Raw genomic sequence first — 22,483 nt, forward strand, 5'->3', positions numbered from 1 at the left:
CCTTTGTTCTCAGGACTGTGACATCAGGGAGGGGATGCCATGACATGCAAGTGAATTGGATTTAAGTGAAGGAGGTCTGTGCAAAGTCACCAGCCTCACTTTCTTCTCTGGAGCCATCTCAGTTCCAGTGGCCAGATATAGATCAGGACAACTGGAGATGGCCCCGGATGCAGTGGGGGACCATGGTCTTTCAACCTAAGATCTTCAACAAGTCTCAGTTTGACTGAGGCAATGCTCATTCAATGATTAAGGCCAATCAATAAGAGCCAGAGTGATTTGGGTTAAAGCTGATCTTTGAGAAAAAAAAATCATTTGTCAATATTAAGGTAACATTTGCTACACTATGAGAATTGTTTCCCCCCAATGACCATTCAATTGACATTATTGGAAGAGCTAAATCACATTAATATTGACATTCTCATGAGAGGCAGATCAGTACCATGGATTTGAAATTAAAGGACTTGGCTTCAGATCTTGAATCTGCTATTTACTTAACAGCAAAACATAAACAATGCTATGTGTCTTTTAAAGCCTTTCATATGGCACAATAATATCCTATTACATTCATATGTCACAATTTGCTCAGCCATTCCCCACTTGTATAAGATGCATCTTAAGGCAGCTCCTCAAATTTTTCCAATGCATTCTCCACAAAGCTGTCAAAATAATCTTTCTAGGGCCTAAAAATGTCATTCTTTTCCTCCAAATGTTCAGTGACATTCTGCCAGATCTCAGATAAAATGCAAACTCCTCAGTGTGGCATTTAAAGCCTTTCACAATCAGGTTCTAACCTATCTTGTCAGATATTTGTTCTCTCTTACAAACTCTATGTTTGGAAAAAATTGAACATTCCATTTTTATTTCTGTGCCTTCAAATAGGCTGTTCCTCACTGCCCAGAGGGCACTCCCTCTTCACCTCTGCCTCAGCAAATACGTGGCTCTGATCAAGATTCAATTCAGGTGCCACATCTTCTGGGAAACTTCTTTTAATCTTACCCCTCTATTACCTCCCTCCTGCCCTCCCCAGTTGTTAGTGAACAATTCTCAGTAAGACAGTTAATATTTCCCTATTATATACATCATTTTATACCCCCATTAAAAAGTAATCTCTTTAAGGGCAGGGACCATTTTCTTTCTTTTTTTTTTCCTTTGTATTGAAAGCACCTAGTACAGTGCCTTGAGCATAGTGGATACTTACTAAATATTTTTAGAATTAAATTGAATTGAATAGAAATAGTACATAGCCTCCCACTGGGTACAAAACCTACACTTCCACTTAATGGAACCCGCTCTTACTTTTATCCTGAACAGCATAACTTTCATAAACCTATGGATCACCTCCACATCACAGTTAGGCATTGAATTAGACTTTTGTGGAAGGTCTTACGAATAAGTATACAATAAGTTTTTGATTTATTGGTCTATCTTCCCTTCAATAGCATGATAAATGGAACCAACATTCCTTAGTAAGGAAGAGTAACAACCACAGAATAGTTATGTACAAGCCTGCTAGAATTATTTTAAAGAAACTCTACATAGCTCTTTTCAGTCAACAAACATATATTAAGCTCTTACTATGTTCTAAATGCTTACTGTTCTAAATGCTGAGAATATAAATACAAGCAAAAAAGAAAGACAGTCCCTGCCCTCAAATTTAATCTCATAAGGAAGACATTATATAAAAGGAAGTTGAAAAGTGAAGAAGGGGGGAGGAGGAGAAGGAGGAGAGAGGGTCAGTCCAGGAGCATGATGGAGAAATGCAGAGAGTGTACTCTAGTGGAAATGAAGAAATGTCCAGCCCTCCAATCAGAGGGAGGGGCTAGAGGCAGAAGGTCCTTGGGAGATGGGACTTTGTGAATTCTAGGAATGAAACTACCTTTCTTTTATTTTTTTGCTTTTTTTTTTTTTGAGGACAATTGGGGTTAAGTGACTTGCCCAAAGTCACACGGCTAGTAAAGTGTGTCAAGTGTCTGAGGCTGGATTTGAACTCAGTTCCTCCTGACTCCAGGACCGGTGCTCTATTCACTTGAAGCTACCTTTCAATAGGAAAAACTTTCTGAGGAATGATAGAGATGTGGGAGGAGTGCAACCTAAGAGGAAATTTCAACCTAGATTCGCTAGGATGGATATTAATGATGGCTTTCCTTCATTAGCATCTTGTTGGTAGTTTCTTACTCAACTAAATTTTTTCAAACAGCTCCATTTTTTCTCTATCACTCAGAGTTGAGCAAATAAGTGGTGGCAGTGGATGGAATGCTAGACTTAGAGTGAGGAAAACCTGAATTAGAATCCTGCCTCAAGACACTTACCCCTGAGCAAGTCACATAACTCACTCATTTTTCATTTCTTTATCTGTAAAACTGGGATAATAATGATAATAGCATCAGTTTCACAGGGATATTGTGAAGATCAAATGAGATAAGATATGTAAAGCACTTTGAAAACTTTAACATACTATACAAGGCAACAAATCTACATATATAAAAATACTAGCTATTATCATTTCTACTATGACACTGTAGTGGGGCTTTGTGAAAAATGCTAAGGTCCTGTCAGTTTTGCTTTATTTTTGGATGAGCTGAGAAAGCTCGTCTTGAAGCCTCCTTCTTGAAGTTGTTCTCTCATTCCTTGGCTTTATATTTGCTCAACTTTGGTCCATCTCCAGCTTCTATTCCTGCTTGAGGGTTGGGACCTGGGGAACTGAGCCTTCCCTTCGTTTCTTATGCCCCCCCTAGGAAGTGATTAACAGAAACTCTTAGGTTAGTCCTTGAGGGAAATAGAAACTTTACCATCTATCATGTTGTTAATTATACACGTGTAGGCAAATAAATATGGTACATAGAGAATCATCAGAGTTTAACTTCACCTTCATTAGGAGATATTTTAGTTGCAGATGTTTCTTTTCTATCCCAGATTAATGACTCCAAGCCAGGCCATTCTCAGTCTAGGTCCTAGTTTTTTCTCTGCACGTCTGGATAGTTTGCATTCTCATTTTAGCTCCATCCTACTCCAGTCCTCCAATCTAGGTTGAGCTTTCTCACTCAGCACCACCTCCCCCCAAAACACATACATCTGGTCCCCAATATCTGCTCTCAATCCAGGCTGAGCAACATGACAGTCTTTTCTGGGCTTCACTCTTCTAAGTATTAGGTCTTTCCATTATTTCCAGGGTTCCCAGACACATCTATTGTCTGTGAGAAGCAACATTGATTACCTGTCATCTATTTTTTTGGTCCTAACCTCTGATATCATCAATATGAGGTCCTCCCAAACAACCTTTTGTTGTTTAGTCATATCAGTCACGTCCAATTCTTTGTGACCCCACTTTGAAGGTGTGTCTGTGGGGAGATTCTTGGCAAAGATTCTGGAGTGGTTTGCCATTTCCTGCTCCAGCTCATTTTACAGAAGAGGAAACAGAGACAAACAGGAGTAAGTGACTTACCCAAATTCTCAAACCTAGTGTCTGAGGCTGAATTTGAACCCTTAAAGGTGTCTTCCTGATTCCAAGCCCAGTGATCTATCTGCTTCACCATCTAGCTACTGCAACTAAGCCTAGATTACATTAGAAATTCCCTCCAGCGATATAGATCATCAATTTATCTCTAATTTATAATATAAGAGAGTCACCTGGGGCATTACGAGTTCCCATCCTCAAGGAATTTAGGTTCTAAGGGAGGGGCGGGGTTGCACTACAGAAGTGGGTGGGGCAGAATGGTGCATATTTTGAAAAGAGCTTGGTAGAGATGTGATGACCTGGTTCTGGACAAGATAAAGTGAATGTTCAGCTGTCAAAGCCTAGCATCTGGGGGTAGGAGTCCGAGTTAAAATGAGGGGCCTAGATTAGAATGCCTTTGAGATCCCTATGAGGAATCTGTGATTCCAAGAAGTCTGTGATCCTAAAACTTCTTAACTCTCTGACCTTTGGCGAGTTAATTTGACCCTCTGAGTCTAAGCTTCCTCTTCTGTAAATTGAGACTAATAATACTTTCACTATTTATTTTAAATGATTATTGCCCATAGTCTTACAGCCAGTTTCAGTTAGAGATAAGATATGGACCCAGTTCTTTCTGACTCCAAGGCCAGCCTTCTGTCATTAATGCCACATAAAACAGAGAAGCAATGATTATACCAGGGATCCCTCACATAAGTACATTGTGGAGGTTTGTAAGTAAGTGGAAGAGAGAGGAAATTCATTACAAACACTTAGGGTTGTGGTACCAGTATCTCCTGTCTCATTCCTATAACATGCATCTGACCACTCTTCCCAGCTTTCTATGCTATCCCTTTTAATAACCTCAATAATGAACATTGCTTAAACCACCAAATCATCATGAGATCTCTTCCTGGAATAAAAGAGAAGGCACAATTAGTCATTTTTTTCCCCCTGTTGTTGTCCATTCTCTTTTCTCTCCATTTTTTAGCCAAAAGCTGCTGGCTTGTGTCCGGGTGACTGAAGGTCTCAGCAATGGTATAAAGCTGGAGCTGTCTCTTTCTCTGGTGTTCCAGGGAGGGCTAGCTTCCTAATCAGACTCAAGGGAACAAAAAACACTAGAGGCCTTTCTGAAGTGACATTGTTCTCAACCTCATTGCCCCAGCACCAACTGTTAACAATGGGACCTTTTTCCTCACAACCCAGTTGGTCAGCCTCATTGGGTGGCCCAGGCACCCATTGCCTCTGCTGGAATGGAAGCCTGGGAAGGTATGAAACTTAATATTATTAAACATCTTTTCACAGCTTTCAAAACCATGACATGATTAGAGGAAGCAGACCTGGTTTTCTTTATTCAATCTGGGTTCTTTCTAGTGTTTGTCATTTTTACACAATGCCAGGTTGCCTGCCTCTCTCAGTTCTAAAGGTCAGGTTCTCTGCCCTTTGAGTTCCCAGGCCTAGTTCTCTGGATATTTCTATCATTCTGTTAATTTTTCCACCCGCATTCCGTAAGATCATCTACCCTTTAATCAGGCTGACTGAAGAGAGGACAGGCTCTTGGCAAAGATTCCCTTCTGACTACAAGAATGAGCCAACTAGGCACCTGGTATACTATAGTTGTCTCAGATTAGGATTACCTTGGAGGCCAGGAAAGGAGGTGCTCCTGAGTTTATCTCAGCTTAACTCAGCAGGCAGGCCTACCCTACCCCTGGGTAGTGCAAAAAATTTCTGTAGTTTGACCCATGAGAAAGACAAGCTTCTAAAACTTCCAGAGGGCTTTATCTCCTGATTTGGGGCCTAACTGCAAAGGTTGCCTGATTCTTAATCCACCTCCTTTCCTAGATGTAGCTAAATGAGTGCTAGGTATATTGTGCCATTAAAAAAATCCAGCAAAGCCTGTTCTATAATCTTGTAAATAAGGATACCAAGACACCCTTAGTCTCTAAGACTTGGCATTATAAGAAGTACAAACCACCAAGAGCCCCCAGGAAGCCTCTGTGACTGGAGCAAATAGGATCAAACCTGAGAAGCACAGGTGAGTATAATTTTTAGTGATCTGGGTCTGCAATGGCACAGACCTCTCTTACCTGAGAGCTACAAACTGATTAGATGTAGAATGAAAACTGAAGAAAATACCCTTGGCTCAGAAATATTTGGGAGGGGAAGACTAGAGTCAGGAGGGGCAATAAGAAGTAGAGTTTGGCCTTTGGTCTTATTTTTTGTTTATGCCGATATTTTTTTGGCATGCTATGGCAGACACTAGTCAAAATTTCTAAAGCCTAATCAAGTCCCTAATACAATTGACCCTCAATTAGTTATGTTGTATGAATCATTTGGGGCAGAGTGAACTGGGCCTGGAGTCAGGAAGACTCATCTTCCTGAGTTCTGTAGCCTCTGACACTTACGGGTTTGCACTACAGAAGAGAATGGGGCAGAATGGTGCACTGGTGTATTTTGACAAGAGCTAGTTAGTGATGTGATTACCTGTTTCTGGGTAAGATAAAGTGAATACTCAGCTGTCAGAACCTAGAACCTGGGGGCGGGAGTCTGAGTTAAAATGAGGGGCCTAGATTAGAATCCCTCTGAGGTCCCTGTGAAGAATCTGTGATTCCAAGAAGCCTGTGATCCTAAGACTTCTGAACTGTGTAACCTTGGGCAAGTCAATTTGACCCTCTGTGTCTAAGGTTCTTCTTCTGTAAATTAAGATACTTTCACTACCTAGTATATGTGATTATTGTGAAGAAAGTATTTTTGTAAGTATTAACGCATTATAGAAATGTAAGTTACTGTTATTATAACTAAATAAATATAAATACATATATATTACAAATATATGATACAATTCAAAATTCATAATATGGGTTTTAAAGCAATGAACCGAGTAGAATAGAACTGTGGTTTTGTTGCTGCACTAAGAATGACTATGTGGGAGAAATAGGAACCACAATCATTTTACCATATTTTAATGATCTGACACTGTAGAAATCTCCTCCCCCCCAACTATCCTGTAGTGGAAATTAACGAGAAATAAAATGTAAAAACACAGCCAGATGGCACAGTGGATAGAGTGCCAGGCCTGGATTCAAAAAGAGTCATCTTCATGAGTTCTAATCTGGCCTCAGATACTTACTATATTTTAATGGTGCTATGTCACTGCATGGGTCAACTTCTTACAATTCTTACACTTCTGACTTATAGTTTGTATTTTAAAAGATTTGTGATTTCATCAATATTGGTTTCTGTATTGATGAAATCAGAAGTCCAGACAAAAACAATGAGTGACAAATAATCAAATAGTGCCTTTCCCAGGACTGACTGTGCCTAGAACCCTAGGAAACCATAGGCAGACGATAAGCAGACAGAATGAAAGCTAGGGAGATGGAAAATACTGCTTCCTGGAGAACCAGGAAGGCCCAGGAAGGGATGCAACTCAGCCTGAATTAAAAGTAGAAACTGGGGGACCAAATGAGAGCTGTAATTTTCTCAGGTCAGTCAATTAAGTACTTACTATGTGTTAGGCACTGTGCTAAGCACTGGGAATACAAAGACAGGCAAAAAAACAGTCCCTGCCCTTGAGCAGCTCACAATGCAATGCTAGAGATTACATGCATACATATAGGATAAATTGGAAAATTATAAATAAAAGGAAGGCATTGGAATTAAGAGAGATTAGGAAAGGCTTCCTGAAGAAAGTATTGTTTTAGTTGGAACTTTAAGGAAGTCAAGGAAGCCAAAAGGAAGAAATGAGTATTCCAGGCTTCAAGGACAGCATGTCAAAAAACCCAAAGTTGGGAGATGGAATTTCTTGTTCAGTGTCACGGGACTGAAGAGTATGTAGCGAAATATAAGGTGAAAGGAGACTGGAAAGGTAAAAGTGGGAGGAGCTTATGAAAGGTTTTAAATGCCAAAAAAGGATTTTATATTGGATCTTAGAGGTAATGGGGAGCCCATGGAGTTTATTTAGCAGGGGATAACATGATTGGGTCTGTGCTTTAGGTAGGTCACTTTGACAGTTGCAGAGGATGGATTGGAATTGAAAGAGACAGGGATATTAACCAGCAGGATATTGGAAAAGTCCAGGCATGAGAAGATGAGGACCTGAACCAAGGTGGTGGCAGTATCAGAGGAGGGAAGAGATTGTATTAGGGAGATATTATGAAGATATACTCAACAGGTGTCATCAATAGATTGGATTTAGGGAGTGAGAGTGAGGAATTAAGGATGATACTTTGGTTGCTAGTCTCAGGGACAGGTGCCCTAAACAATAGTTGAGTAATAGTTAAGTTAGGGAGGGGAGAGAGTTAAGAGGGAAGGATAATGAGTTTAGTTTTGGGCAAGTAGAATTTAAGATGTCTATCTAGTTGGAGATATCTGAAAGATAGTTTGAAATAAGACACTGGAGGTCAGCAAAAAGGTTAGGGCAGGATAAGGTAGATTGTCAGTCATCTTTATCTGCATCTTGCCACTGAATTCCAATGACTCTGAAGGAGAAATCAAGGCTGATGACTTTGTTCGGCTCTGCCTCACTCAAATCCAGTTCCTGTACAAGTCAAGACACCATGCTAGTGATGTCAGTCATCTTCCACAATAAAGGATGAACAACAACAACTACAATAAGGCAGGCTAGGTAGATTTGAGAATCATTGGCATAGAGATGATAATTGAATCCATTGGAGCTAATGAGATCACCAAGTGAAGTAGTGAAAAGGGAGAAGAGAGCCCAGAACAGAGCATGATGGGACATCCATGAGTAGCAGGCATAACCTAAGATCAAGGTTCTGTAAAGGAAAAGTCAGATAAGGAGGCAGAAAACCAGGAGAGATAATGTCATGAAATCTAGAGAGGAGAGAGTATCAAAGAGAAAAGGGTGATCAGTAGTGTCAAAGGCTACAGAAAGGTCAAGAAGAATGAAGAATGAGAAAAAAAAAGTCATTAAATTTGTCAATTAAGACATCATTGGTCTGATCTGATTAAAAAGAAGAGGGCAAAAAATCAAATCAATAAAACAGCAAATGACCAAGGTGAAATCACAGCAAAGTCAGAAGAAATAAAAAGCATAATCAGAACATATTATGCACAGGCACATGCTAAGAAAACTGAGAACACAAGAGAACTAAAGGAATACCTTCAAAAATATAAAATACTCAAACTATCAGAAAAGCAACTAGAGATCTTAAATAACTGGATCTCAGAAAAGGAAATAATTGTAAAGGAAGTACCAAAGGAAAAAATAAAACTCCTAGTATTGATGAATTCATAGAAGAATTCTATCAAAATTTTAAAGGACAGTTAGTGCAGTCTTCAAAAATCTTTCTCAAAAATTGAGAAACCTTTTATTAGGCAAAGATAGTCCATAAACCAGGGAAAGATAAAACACTGAAAAAAAACAACTGTAAGCCAATATCTTTAATGAATATCTACTCAAAAATTTGAAACAAAATCCTATCAAACAGACTGCATTGATTTATCCAAGCCATTCATTATGATCAACTAGGATTGATACCAAGTGTGTAAGGATGATGATGTGAGATGATGAGGTGACAAGGACCTGCACTAGAGTGGTCACTATGTCAGAGGAAAGAAGGGGAATATTTGAGAGCTGCTTGCAAAGGTGAAATCAATAGCCTTTAGCAACAGCTTGGATGTGTGTCTTGAGGAGCAGTGAAGAATCCAGATAACTCCAAAGTTGCCCTCTGCAGTAATAGGGAAGGTAGGAGGGGGAAGTTTTAGGAGGAAAGATGATGAGTTCTGTTTTGGGGATATTGAGTTAAAGAAGTCTACTAGACATCCAGTTAGAGGTATTTGAAAGGCAGGTGGAGTTAGGAAAGTCAGTTCAGCACCAGGAATACAATCAGCATAATCACATTTAAGAAAATCCAAAACCACACAATCATCTCAAAAGATGCAGAAAAAAAATTTGATAAAGTATAAAACTCTTTTTAAGCCAAAAATAAACAAACAAACAAAAACTCCTACAAAGTTTAGGTACAGAGAGACTTTTGAAAATTTTAGTATCATAAAATACAAATATCTGAAACCAAAAGCAAACATCATGTGCAATGGGGAACCTTTTCCAATAAATAAAAGAATGAAGCAAGGATATCTACCCTCCCTGGTATTATTTGAGATAGTTCTGGAAATGCTAGCAATAGCAATAAAACAAGAAAAAGAAATCAAAGGAATAAAGATTAGTAAAGGAGAGATAAAACTATCATTGTTTGCTGATGATATGATGGTTTCGTTGAAAAATTCTGTGGAATCCATGAAAATTCTAATTGAGATAAATTAATAGCTTTAGTAAAGTTGCACCTTACAAAATAAATCCTCAAAAGCAACAGTATTTCTATATAATAACAAAACACAAGAATCAATATTAGAAAAGGAAATCCCATTCTAAATAAACTACAAATGGCATAAAAATATATGGAGAACAGCTTCCCAAAGCTCGAAAAAGACTTGTATAGATTCAATTACAAAGTGCTCCTTAAAGAAATGAGGAACAACTTAACTGGCTGGAGAAATATTCTGTCCTCATGGCTAGGCTGTGCTGACATATTAAAGATTGCTACTATCAAATTTAATTTAAACTTTTAATGCTATACCAATCATGTTAGAAAGGAGATACTTTAAAGAACTTGATAAAATAATGACATTTGTTTGGAAAAACAAAAGATCTAGAATAGCAAAGGAAATGGCTGAAAAAAATTAAGGATAAAGAACCTCTATCATAAAACAACAGGTATCGAAACTATCTGATTTTGGTTAAAGAATAGAGAGATATATCAGTGGAACAGACTACACAAGGGAGACTACAATAGAATCCAATAACCCTGTGTCTGAAAAAGTGGAAAACAAATTACATAGAGAAAGACTCCCTATGTGATTTTAAAAAAGAAACTGCTGGGAAAACAGGCTGGCAGAAATTAGGCCTAGATCAACACCTTTCATTATACATTCTAAATAGATATTTAGGATGGCCTTAATATTAAAGGGACAGCTAAGTGGCATAGTGAATAAAGTGCTGAACCCGGAGTCAAGAAGACTCATTTTCCTGAGTTCAAATTTGGCATCAGATACTTACTAGCTGTGTGACCCTGAACAAGTCACTTAATCTAATTTGTCTGTTTCCTTATTTGTGAAATGAGCTAGAGAAGGAAATAGCAAACCATTTCAGTATCTTTACCAAGAAAACTCCAAATGGGGTCACAAAGAGTTGGGCATAACTGAAATGACTAAACAACAAAATATATATTAAAGATCATACTATTAAAAAATTAAAAGTGAAAAAGATCATATACTTCTCACAGCTATGGAGAGGAGATGTATTCTTAACCAAAGAAGAGATAGAAGCAATTACAAAAGATAAAATTGATAGCTTTAATTACTTGAAAAGAGAAGTAGTCAAATGGGGAAAAAAAATCTTTGTATCAAATTTTTCTGATAATAGTTTTATATCCAAGATATATAAACAATTAATAAATATATATAGGACTAATAGCCATTCCCCAATAGATAAATGGTCAAAGGATATGATCAAATCAGTTCTCAAAAGACCTGCAAAGTATTCACAATCACATGAAAAAAATGTTATAAATCACTAATAATAAGAGAAATGCAAATCAAAACAATTCAGTGAACAATTCAATACAGAAACATTTATTAAGTGCCTGCTATAGGATACAAAAAGAGGCAAAAAACAGTCCCTACCTTCAAGAAACATTCAATCTAATGGGGGAAACAACATACATACAGGTATTTGCAAAGCAAATTATATACATGATAAATAGGAGATAATTAAGAGTGGGAAAGCATTGGAATTAAGAGGTCTTTAAAGGCTTCATTTTGAAGGTGGAATTTTAGTTGGAAACCAGGGAGGTCAGTGGTTGGAGTGGAAGAAGGAGAGAATTACAGGGATGGAGGACAGTCAGAGAGAATGGCTAGAACTAAGAGATGGAATGTCTTGTTTAGCGAACAGCCAGGAGACTAGTGTCACTAGACCAAAGAGAACATTTAGGGGAGTAAGGTGTAAGAAGACTGGAAAGGTAGGAGGGGCAAGGTAATGAAGAACTTTGCATGGAAAACAGAGCATTTTGATTTATTCCTGGAGGCAATAGGAAGGTACTGGAATTTATTGAGAAAAAGGTAATATGATTGAACTTATACTTCAGGAAAATCACTTTACTGGCTGAATGGAGGAGGGATTGGGATGGGGAAAGACTCGAAGCAGTCAAATCCCTAGCACTCTTTGTAGTAATCAAGGCCTGGGGTGATTAGAGAGTAGTGGTAGTGTCAGTGGAGAGAAGGGGGCATATTCTGGAGATGTTGCAAAGGTGAAATCAAAAGGGCCTTGGCAAGAAATTGGATATGGAGGGTGAGAGATTGTGATGAATCCAGGATAACTCCTAGGTTGTGAGCCTAAGGGAAGGGGAGGATGGTGCCCTCTATAGTAACAGAGAAGGTAGAAGTGGGAAGGTTTAAGGGTAAAGGTAATGAATTCTGTTTTGGACATACTGAGTTTAAGATGTCTACTGTATATCCAGTTTGAGATATAAGACAGCTGGAGATGTGAGATTGGAGGTCAGCAGAGAGACTGGGACAGGAAGGACAGATTTGAGAATCATCAGCATAAAGATGGTAATTAAATCCCTGGGAACTTATGAAATCACCAAGTGATATAGTATAGAGGGAGAAGAGATGAGGACCCAAGATAGATCCTGAGGGACACCTAGGGTTAGAAAGTGTAATCTGAAAAAGGATCAAACAAAGGAGATAGAAAAGGATCAGACAGGGAGGAAAAGAGCCAGATGAGAATGGCATCCTGAAAATCTATAGAGAAGAGATTATCAAGGAGAATGGCATGATCAACAGTGTCAAAGTTTGTAGAGAGGTCAAGGAGAATGAAGACTGAGGTAAGGCCATTGGATTTGGCAACTAAGAGATCACTGGTAGCTTTGGAGAGAATAGTTTTGTTAGCATGATAAAGTCAGAAGCTGGATTGCAAGGAGTTAAGAGAGTGAGAGGAGAAAAATTGGAGATACGTGTTATATAGATGACCTTTTCAAGGAGTTTAGTTACAAAGGACAGAAGAGAAATAGGATATTAGTTAGCAGGGATGGAAGGACTAGGTGAGGGTTTTGTTTTGTTTTAGGATAGGGGAGACATGGGCAGGTTTGTTGGCAGTAGGAAATGAGCCAGTAGACAGTGAGAGATTGAAAATAAGTAAAAGAGTGGGGATGACAGAGGGGAAAATCTGTTGGAGGAGACAGAATAGAATGGGATCATTTGGATACACAGAAGTATTAGCCTTGATATGGAGCAAGGCTACTTTATCATGTGATGCAGGGGGGAAGGAGGAATGGCAGAAGGCACCTGAGTGATAGGAGATGAGAAGAGAGGATAAGAGGTAGCTCATGGTGAATGGCCTCAATGTTTTTTTGTAAACTATGAGGCAAGGTTCTCAACTGAGAGAGTGAGAGGAGAGGGAGCCATGGGAGGTTTGAGGAGAGTTAAAAAGGTTTAGAAGAGCTGCTGTGGTGAGAGGGATAATGAATTAATAAGGTATGATTGCCTAGCAGCAGTAAGGTCCCAGTTAACATAGTGTAACATAAATTTGTAATGGACCCAGGCAGAACAGTTGCTTGATTTTCTCCACCTTCATTCATTCAGCAACACATGTGTATGTTTGAAGCTGATAAATTCTGGGAGTGATCCAAAACTGAGGTTTGGCTAGGTATGATAAGCAATATGATAAGGAAGCTAGGGATTCAAGAGAGAAGGACATTGTAGAGTTGAATTGGTTCATCAAGGAGTCAAGATGGGGAGAAGAAGAGAGAGTGGCTAGTGCAGGAAAAATAGCAAGGGATTAAAGGTAACTGAATGATAGAGTTATATAAAGGAAGGTAGAGAGAGAGGTGAAAAACTAATAGATTATGATTGGATAAGGAGAATTCATAATTTTTTAACATGGAGGTAGTACATTTGTGGGTGAGAGCGAGATTGAGGGTAAGATCATCTTTATGTGTGTGACTGAAGTTGGGTGGAGGATTAGCTCTTAGGAGAAGAGTAGGTTGAGCAACTGAGTGGTTAGGATATTTGAGAGAGAATCAATATATATATTGAATTCACCTAGTATACGAGCAGGATTTGGGGAGGAAAGAAAAATTGTAAGCCAGGTATCAAATACATTGAAAAAGGAAGGAGAGTGATCTGGGTGTTTATAGACCACTGCTACCAGGATTTTGATTGGGTGGTAGATATGAATAGTATGAATGTCAAAGAAGAAAGGTTACTGAATGAAGGAAGAAGGGGGAGAACCTAGAAGTGGCAATGGGCAACAAGGAATATTCCAACCCTGAAATTTCATCTCACATACTGCAAATCATTAAAAATGACAAAAATGGGGTGGCTACGTGGTGCAGTGAATAGAGAACAGGCCCTGGAGTCAAGAGGACCTGAGTTCAAATCCAGCCTCAGACACTTAACACTTACTAGCTATGTGACCTTGGGCAAGTCACTTAACCCCAATTGCCCTGCCTTCCCCCCTCCAAAAAAAGCAAAAAGAAAAAGAAAAAAATGGCAACGCCTGATGTTGGAGAGGTTGTGGAAAGATAGGCACACTAATACATTATTGGTGGAACAGTGAAATGGTACAGCCATTTTGTAAAGCAACTTAGAAGTATACAAATAAAATGATTAAAATGTCCATACCCTTTGAACCAAAGACTCTATTATTGGGCTTGTATCCCAAGAAAACTATCAATAACAAAAAAGTTCCTATATACTCCAAAATTTTTATAGCAGTATTTTTTTGTGATAGCTGAGAATAGGAAGCAAAATTGATGCCCATCAGTTGGGGAATGACTAAAAAAAATTTGTGGTACATGAACGTAATGGGATATTACTGTACTTTAATGATGTGTGTGACAAATACAGAGAAGCATGGAAAGATCTCTATGAACAGATTCAGAGTGAAGTAAGCAGAGCCAAGAAAACAACATGTTCAAGTATTGTTCAATTGTATCCAACTCTTTGTGACCCTTTTTGAGGTTTTCTTGGCAGAGACACTGGTATGGTTTACCATTTCCTTCTCTACCAACTAGTACAACAATGTAAATGGAAAGAACAGTGACACACCAAAAAACCAAAAGTAAATGCAACAAAATTATAAAGATCAAATGGGACTTGCATGAAGAGGTATGAGGAGATGCTTACAACTTACCTCTGGAGGTTGGGAAGGCCACAGATGTTACACATTGCACATATTTTCAGACTTTTTTCAATGTATCAGCTGACTTTTTTTTTTCTTTTTAAAAAAATTAATATTTGTCATATGGAATGGATCTCTGCAAGGAAAAAGAGAATGCATGGGAAGCTATGGTGATGCATGAAACAGAAAATATCAATTAAAACATAAATAATAAAAAGATATCATTGGTGATTTGGAGAGAGTAGTTTCAGTTAAATGATGAAGGCAGAAGCCAGACTATGAAGAGTTAAGAAGAGAGTAAGAAGGCATCTATTGTAGATGGTGAAATAACACACTATTATATAATATTACATAATACTACGGATGCTAGTGATAACCATTCATTCATTTCCCATATCACAAAAGCAGTGCAATAGAAGCCTTGAAACAATAACCAGATCAAAAATGAAAAGGCAGTAATATTTGACCAAAAAGAAATTGTAAAGTATATTTAAATGACAAATTTGTTTTTTTCTTCCTGAAAGCACTAGATTTGGACTCTGTATTCAAATACAACTATTACTATTGTGTGACTTTGGGCAAATAATTCCATATCTGCAGGCCTCAGTTTCCTTTTCTATAAAATCAATGACAGATCAAGTGATCTTTAAGATTACTTCCAACTTTAAATCCTATGAAATGCAAAATAGGGAAAGTAGTTAAATGAGTGAGTCATTCCTGACCACTTTATCAGAAGCAATAAATTGAAATGATCAGTCCTTAGTAAGTTTTTTGTTTTGTTTTGACCACAACTAAGGGACTCTCAATAGTGCTTATTTTCAAATGGCATTTGAGATGTTCAAATTTGAGCTGAAATTTTTATTTTTCCTTTCTTTTTTGTCTATATTTTACTTAAATTTTAAAGCTTTAATTCTATTGGTTTGAAGTTCTGATAGTTTAAATAAAATTAAAAACAGAGACGAAAATTTTAAAAATTAATTTAAATGGGTCTCTTGCAAAAATGCCCCACTCACCACCTTCTCTTCCTTCAAGGTTGTTGATCTTTAACCTGCTCTGCCACAGGAGATTAACTACCTAATTTCCTCTTGACTCCTTTTCAGCCTTTTGGCTCTTGATCTTGTTACTTGTGGTTTCTCTTGACCTAATCAAATTCCTCCTACATTGTGAAATCAGTCCAGTCATTGTTCCCATTGAAAAAACACAACCCTCAATGTGTGAACATGAGTGGTTTGTTACCACCACCTTCTGGCTGATGTTCTTACTCTCATGAATTTAAAATATTTTATTTGCTTTTATTTTGTCCTTATAAACTTGCTATTTAAACTTTCTACTTCATTCTCAGAAAGTACTGCAAGAGATATTTACTGGAAATTTTGTTCTGTGATTGGTTTTATTGCTATTTTCTCTCAAACAATTCATCATCTTGCCCCTACAAAGCACACAGTTCTAATTTCTGTTTTCTAATAACATCCTAATTATTTCTGTATATTCTGCCAACACTGAGCTCATATCTTTGCTCCTCTATCACCTCCAATAAAACTTCATATTTCAGGATTATATCCTCCCCACCTATTTTCAACTTCTATTCTGATTTTCCAAATGCAAACATATTACCTAGCTGGGTAAATATAATTAAACCAGCCCTGTTGACATTAAACTAATCATCTACACTTGATTACTCACATTTTAACAACTGAGTGGCAATTCTTGCTTTCTAGTTGTTGACAATAAGCAGGATTGTATGAAGAAGTTTCTATTAATGAGTTGCAGAAATAGTAATGGGCCACGTAGAAATGTACCGGCTAAGAAACCAGTGCCTCTTTCTCTTTTCTGCCTGGATGAGTTATGTTAGTTTTAATTTGCTTCCTGCCATAATGCTAATTGTCAGCTCAGCCAGCCATTGATAAGGGATGAAAGAATGCTGGAGAACAATTCACTTCTTGCGTCCTTCTCACTGCGTTGTTCAACTCAAAAACAATGTTCCCATGGGAAGCCTCTATATTTGACAAAATCATGGATTTAGATATGGAAAGGGAACTTTGAGATCAGTCCTGTCTAGATCCTCACAAGAGCCCAGGGTGGTAGGTACCATGGGGATGATTAGCCCCATTTTACACATAAGGAAACTGAGGCCCAGTGACATTGAGCATTATTATTCTTTACTCATTCTCTCACCATCTCCAGTCTCTCCAAATCCAATCAGTTATCAAGTCCAATTCCAGCTGTCTAGTATTTCTCATCTCCAGTATGTTTCCTTCCCTCTGGCTCTGCCACTACCCTGGGTGGTGGCACTCTCAGTGCTTCAACTTGCTCACTTCCTATGACCTACTCCTCTACCCTACCTCAGCTGCACATAGAGATTATGGTCATACTCTTGATCTTACCATCGTCCACTAGTGTTCCTTATTCATGAACTCTAAAGTTCTTTTATATGATCATAATCTTTTATCTTTCCTTCTTTCCCTTGCCTTCTATCTCCTAACTTTGTTTTCCATCTTGACTGACCTCTAATTCCTCCACCCCCCAGTTCTTTCCCAGGGCATCACCCATGTTCTGACTACACTCTCCCTTCTTTCCCATCTTGACCTTTTGGTGAACCAATTCAATTTTACATTGTCCTTGTCTTTCAAGTGCTTTGTCCCCTTAGCCTATAGCTTATCTTGCCCTCCTAAGCCTCACCCTTGGCTTACTCCCACTATCTGCTGTCTCCCCTCCTACTTATGTGCTACTGAACAAAGCTGGAAAAAATCATGAAACCTTGCTGACTAGATCCACTACAAATTTATAGTCATATTATCAACTGGGCCTTGACTGTGGCAAGGCAGTCCTGTTGTACTTCCCCAATTGATTCATTATCCCACTCATCATGGCAGTTTTTTCAAATCATTTCATCCCTCCTTAAGCCTCCTGGGATTCCCTTCTCCCATCCTCTCAACTGAGAACTTTGCCTCATATTTCATTGAAAAAAAATTGAAGCTATTCACCAAGAGCTCCCTCTTTTCCCCTTTTTCCTGTCACATCATTCAGATGCCTTCTGCTACTATCTCTTCCTTCATTCCTATCTCATATGAAGAGGTACCCCTTCTTGCCAATGCAAATCCCTCTACGTAAACAAGCAATCCCACTACATCCCATCTCCTCCAGCAGATTGCCTCCTCTGTCATTCCCACTCTCATTTATCTTCCAATTTCTCCCTGTCTACTGGGAACTTCCCTAATGTCTACAAATACACTCATGCTTCCTTCATCCTCAAATAAACTTCATTTGTTCTGAACACCAGCTATCATCCTATATTTCTTCCCCTATTTCATGATTAAACTCCTTGAAAAGTCTGTCTATAGTCTGTGTCTCCATTTCCTTTCCTCTCACTCTCTTCTTAATGACAACTTCCATCCACATCCTTCAATTTAAACTGCTCTCTTTAGAGTTACCAATAACCTCTTAATTGCCAAATCTAACGAACTTTTCTCAATCCTCATTGACCTTTCTGCAGCCTTTCATAGTGCCAGTCACTCTTTGATGCTTTCTTCTCTCTAGGTTTTGATGGTATTATTCTCTTCTGATTCTCCTCTGACCTTTCTGATTTCTCCTCCATTTCCTTTGCTGGAGCTTTATCCTGGACATGACTACTAATTGTGGATGTCTTCCAAGGCTCTGTCCTGGACACTCATTTTCTCTCTCTCTGCTATTTCTCCTGGTGATTCAACTATAATCTCTATGCAAATGATTCTCAGATCTAATTTCTAGTCCTAATTCTCTGCTGACTTCCAGTCTTGCATCTCCAAATGCCTTTTGGATACGTTGAACCAGATGTCCTGTAGATTATCTTGAACTCAACTGTCCCAAACTGAACTCATTATCTTTCTCTAAAAATCTCCCCTCTTCCTAACTTTCTTCTTAGTGCCAAGGCTACCACCATCCTCACTCAGTCACTCAGACTCAAAATCACTTTCTTACCACCATTTACACCCCAATTGTCAAGTCCTATTGATACTACCTTCATAATATCTCTCATCCCTTGTATGTATGTCTTTCCTCTTACCCTGCCTCCAGCCTGGTGAAGACCCTCATCCCCTCACACCTATACTATTGCAATAGCCTTCTGGTTGGTCTCCTTTGCCTCATGTCTCTCCCCACTCCAGCTCAGGTTTGACTGTCTCACCTCTTTATTCAATAAAATCAAATGACTCCTTATTACTTCCAAGATAAAGTAACAAAATATTTTGCTTGACTTTTAAAGCTCTTCATAACTTAGCCCCTTCCTACCTTTCCAATCTTCTTAAACCCTACTTCCCTCCACAAACTCTATAATCCAGTAACACTGGCCTTCTTGCTACTCTTTCACAAGACACTCCATCTCTCAAACCCCTTGCATTTTCATTGACTGTCCTCAAAACATGAAACTGTCTCCCTCCTCATTTCTGCCTTCTGGCTTCCTTGACTTCCTTCAAGACTCAATTAAAGTTCCATCTTCTACAAGAAGTCTTCCCTGATTCTTCTTAAAGCTGATTCCTTTCCTCTGCGATCATCTCCGATTTATCCTGTATATATCTTGTTTGTACCTAGTTGTTGGCATGTTGTCTTTCCTATTAGACTGTGAGGTCTTTGACAGAAGGGACTGTTTTTGCTTTTTTTTTCTTTTTGGTAACCTCTGGGCTCTGCACAATGCCTGGCTCGTAGAAAGTGGGTGCTTAATAAATGCATATTGATTTGATTACAGCTTAGATTACTTTGGCAACAGTAGTGGTAAGGGCACTGGATTTGATGTGTACCTCAAGTGGTTATTGTAGGACCAACTAAGATAATCCATTTTAATCACCACATAATAAAATGTCAGCTATCATTATTGATGATGATCATACAGACAAAAGTGGCAAAGAGGATTTAAACATGAGCAGTCCTCATTTCCAATCACTCTTTCCACTACACTGATCTGCCTTTCTATCCAAAGCAATAACACAGAAATAAGGCAGCTATTTCAGGTTATGACAACCACCCCCGGGCATCTTTTTCCAGGGATAGGAAAGTAGAATTTTTCACTTTTAAAAGTACCACATTGTGACTATTGACAATGAAGCTCTCACATTCTGTTCATTCTCTTTCAACATTTAAAAACTGGATTTTTTTTCATGTGCTTGGGCAAGTGAATTTATGGATTATATTACCTAGTTTTACCTAAGTTACCCTCACAAAATGGATGAGTGGTTTAAAAATATAATGGAAAAGAAGTTGGAATTGAAAATATTAATGATATGAGCACAAGTAGATGTGAGAAAAAAGGCAGAACTGCCCTTCGACTCCCAGCATTCCTAGCTCTGTCAGGAACATTACAAGGTGACAACAATGACAATCACACTCAATCCAGTACATAACAAAATTTCTCTAAACAGTGAAAATGTTTAGAAAGTGAAAAATGTTTGAAAACCTTTTATTACTTGATAGGGAGAAAAAAAAAACAACTACATACCATTAGGGAAACACTTGTTTTTCCTAAAAATTGTTGAAATAATTCATGGAAAACAATGGGGGGGAACCTAAAATGTATGCCATGTTAGCAATTATTGTTGCAAGATACATAAAAATGTTGCTGAAGATTTGAAGAAACAAGTATTATAATAAATTATATAGGAGAAGAGTGTTCCTTTCACATTTGGATGAAAGTATAGATGAATAGTGTCTCAGCTGAGTGAGGATAAGAGTCTGTCTATATGTTAAATCTTAGTAAAGCTTAATTTCTTTTTTTTAAAAAATAGTTCTATTATTTCCTTGCTGCACCATGATGGATCGATCATCTTGCATGTCCCATGTTGGGAACCATTGTTTTAGGAATGTCATTTTGGCAGCTTGTGGAGGTTACATTGGAGAGGGAGAAATGAGACAGGGAGACCTATTAGGACTGGATGATAAAGACTATGACTGACCTTCCATGGAGGAGAGGATACTGAGCTATAATGGCAAATGTATAACCCGGAAGTGAGAGTAAGAAGCAAAGAGTATGTCTGCTATTCCTTCTGGCCAGAGAGTAGCCTGTAGCACTGGAGAAGGTTGCTAGGGTTGCAGTGTCTTCTGTATTCACACCAGAAAATCAATATCTGCTAAGGAGGTAAGACAAAGAGTATCAGTAAACTGGCCGATCTGTCTCCCTAAAGCTTTGGCCTTTCATGGCTTAAATGTGTTCTGGGTTCCCCTACCCTAGCTCCTCACACTGAGATGTTGGTGTGGTCATGGCTCAGTCACATCAGTCGGGCCATGAACTCAGCCATAAAATTCTGTTTAACTGCAGCTTTGCACATGAATAAGGCCATTACTTGCCTAAATTTTTGTTATTTTAAGGGTCTACAAGGCTTCCCTGATCCTGATCATTCCACCACCCTAGCACCTACCCCCCTCCAGCTTGCCTTAGTGCCTACAATTCTCTGCATTAATATCATTCCTTAAGAGTTGGGTTTCCAACATTACAACCTAATGCATGTGAAAATATTTTCAGACACATGTAGAACACATCATTAGCCCTGAAATTGCAAATGAAACAGAGAAGTGGCAGTTGCATACCCAGCTGCATGTAAGTGTAAACTCATTTGAAATATCTGAAAATTAAATCAAAGTGTCTAGTCGCATAACCCTTTCTTACCATAGTAATTACCCTTTTTCTGTTTTGCTCATAGAAATGATCTGGGCACATAATTCTTTGGCTCAGTTGATAAGGGCAGAGCTTTTTTAACCCATGTGCTGTAAGACTTTTGGAATAATGAGAATAAATTTCTCTAACATCCTTAACACTAATGAATAAACTAAATTGATGTTATGTTCACTACAGACATTTACATGTGATGTCTTTGTGATGTCTTTGGTGGGGAGTGAGAATACACAGAAAAGAAAGGAAATTCATTAACTGTTCAAAGGTCAATCTTTCAAAGCTCCTCAATATTGTAAAAAAAAAATGTAAAGAGTATTTAACCTGGTGTCAGAAGACCTACCCCCAGTTACCAGTTGTGTGACCTTATGCATCTCAGTTACCCTGTCCAGGCCTCAGCTCCTCATCTGTAAAATGAATGAGTCAGACTAGTGATCTCTAGGCCTCTTTCCAGCTCTAAAACTCTATGTTCTATTTGTAAAGCTGAGACAAAATCATGAGTATTTTACAAAATGTAAATGTTAAGAAGAATGAGTTTATCATCAGCATCAATGAGCACTTATTAAGTGACTATGGTGTACAGAGAACTGTGATAAGCAGTGGGGGAGAAACATGCATAGATGAGGGAAAGGTTAGAGTCTAGTGGTCTGTGGAGTATTTGGCTATGATCAATTCATGTAATCCGTGTTTGATCAGAACAGTAGCTTTTCTTGGTTCCGTGATCAAAAGCATTACCCCTTTGATAGCCAACCATTTTGAAAAGGTGTCCCATAGATCAAAAAGGGACTAAGCAAGAATGTGTCAGAGTATCAAGTCAAAGACTTCACTAGTGCTGGAAAATCAGCTCAGAAAATGTGACCTAATGACAAATTATTCCAAACATCATTATTATGATAGTACATTCAGTCAGCATGGTGAAAAAGGCTGTATTGCCTAATGAATAGAAGGGCTGGCATTGGAGTTAGAACACAAGTTTAAGTCCTATCTCTGACACATACCAGCTGTGTGTGGCCCTGAGGAAACCCTGTATCTTCTCAGTACCCCTGGCAACTCTTTTAGACAGTAAGGTACAGAAATTTTCCATTTGTATTAATAGATGTATTTTCTTTAAAGAGAGTTTCCATCATAGGCCTAGACCTAAAAAAATAAACAAATAAAGATAGATAGATAGATAGATAGATAGATAGATAGATAGATAGATAGATAGATAGAT

The 22,483-nt window shown here is 38.3% G+C and overlaps 1 protein-coding gene across 3 annotated transcripts in view; it reads left to right on the top strand.

The window, feature by feature from the left end:
• Positions 1–22,483, top strand: part of CNDP1 (carnosine dipeptidase 1) — an 83,942-nt gene that overhangs the window by 18,073 nt on the left and 43,386 nt on the right. The window contains exon 1 of one of the 3 annotated variants that reach the window (XM_069094960.1): positions 4,908–5,465. The exons of the other annotated variants lie outside the window; for them this stretch is intronic. The gene's annotated coding sequence lies outside the window, so the exon portion shown is untranslated. Of the gene's footprint in view, positions 1–4,907; positions 5,466–22,483 lie in introns of those variants that run through there. 3 annotated transcript variants of the gene reach the window in all.

The sequence above is a fragment of the Petaurus breviceps genome, unplaced genomic scaffold (assembly GCF_028583685.1).
Source record: "Petaurus breviceps papuanus isolate PSGF00001 unplaced genomic scaffold, PetGlider_PUasm1.0 224, whole genome shotgun sequence".
NCBI classification, from domain to species: Eukaryota; Metazoa; Chordata; class Mammalia; order Diprotodontia; family Petauridae; genus Petaurus; species Petaurus breviceps.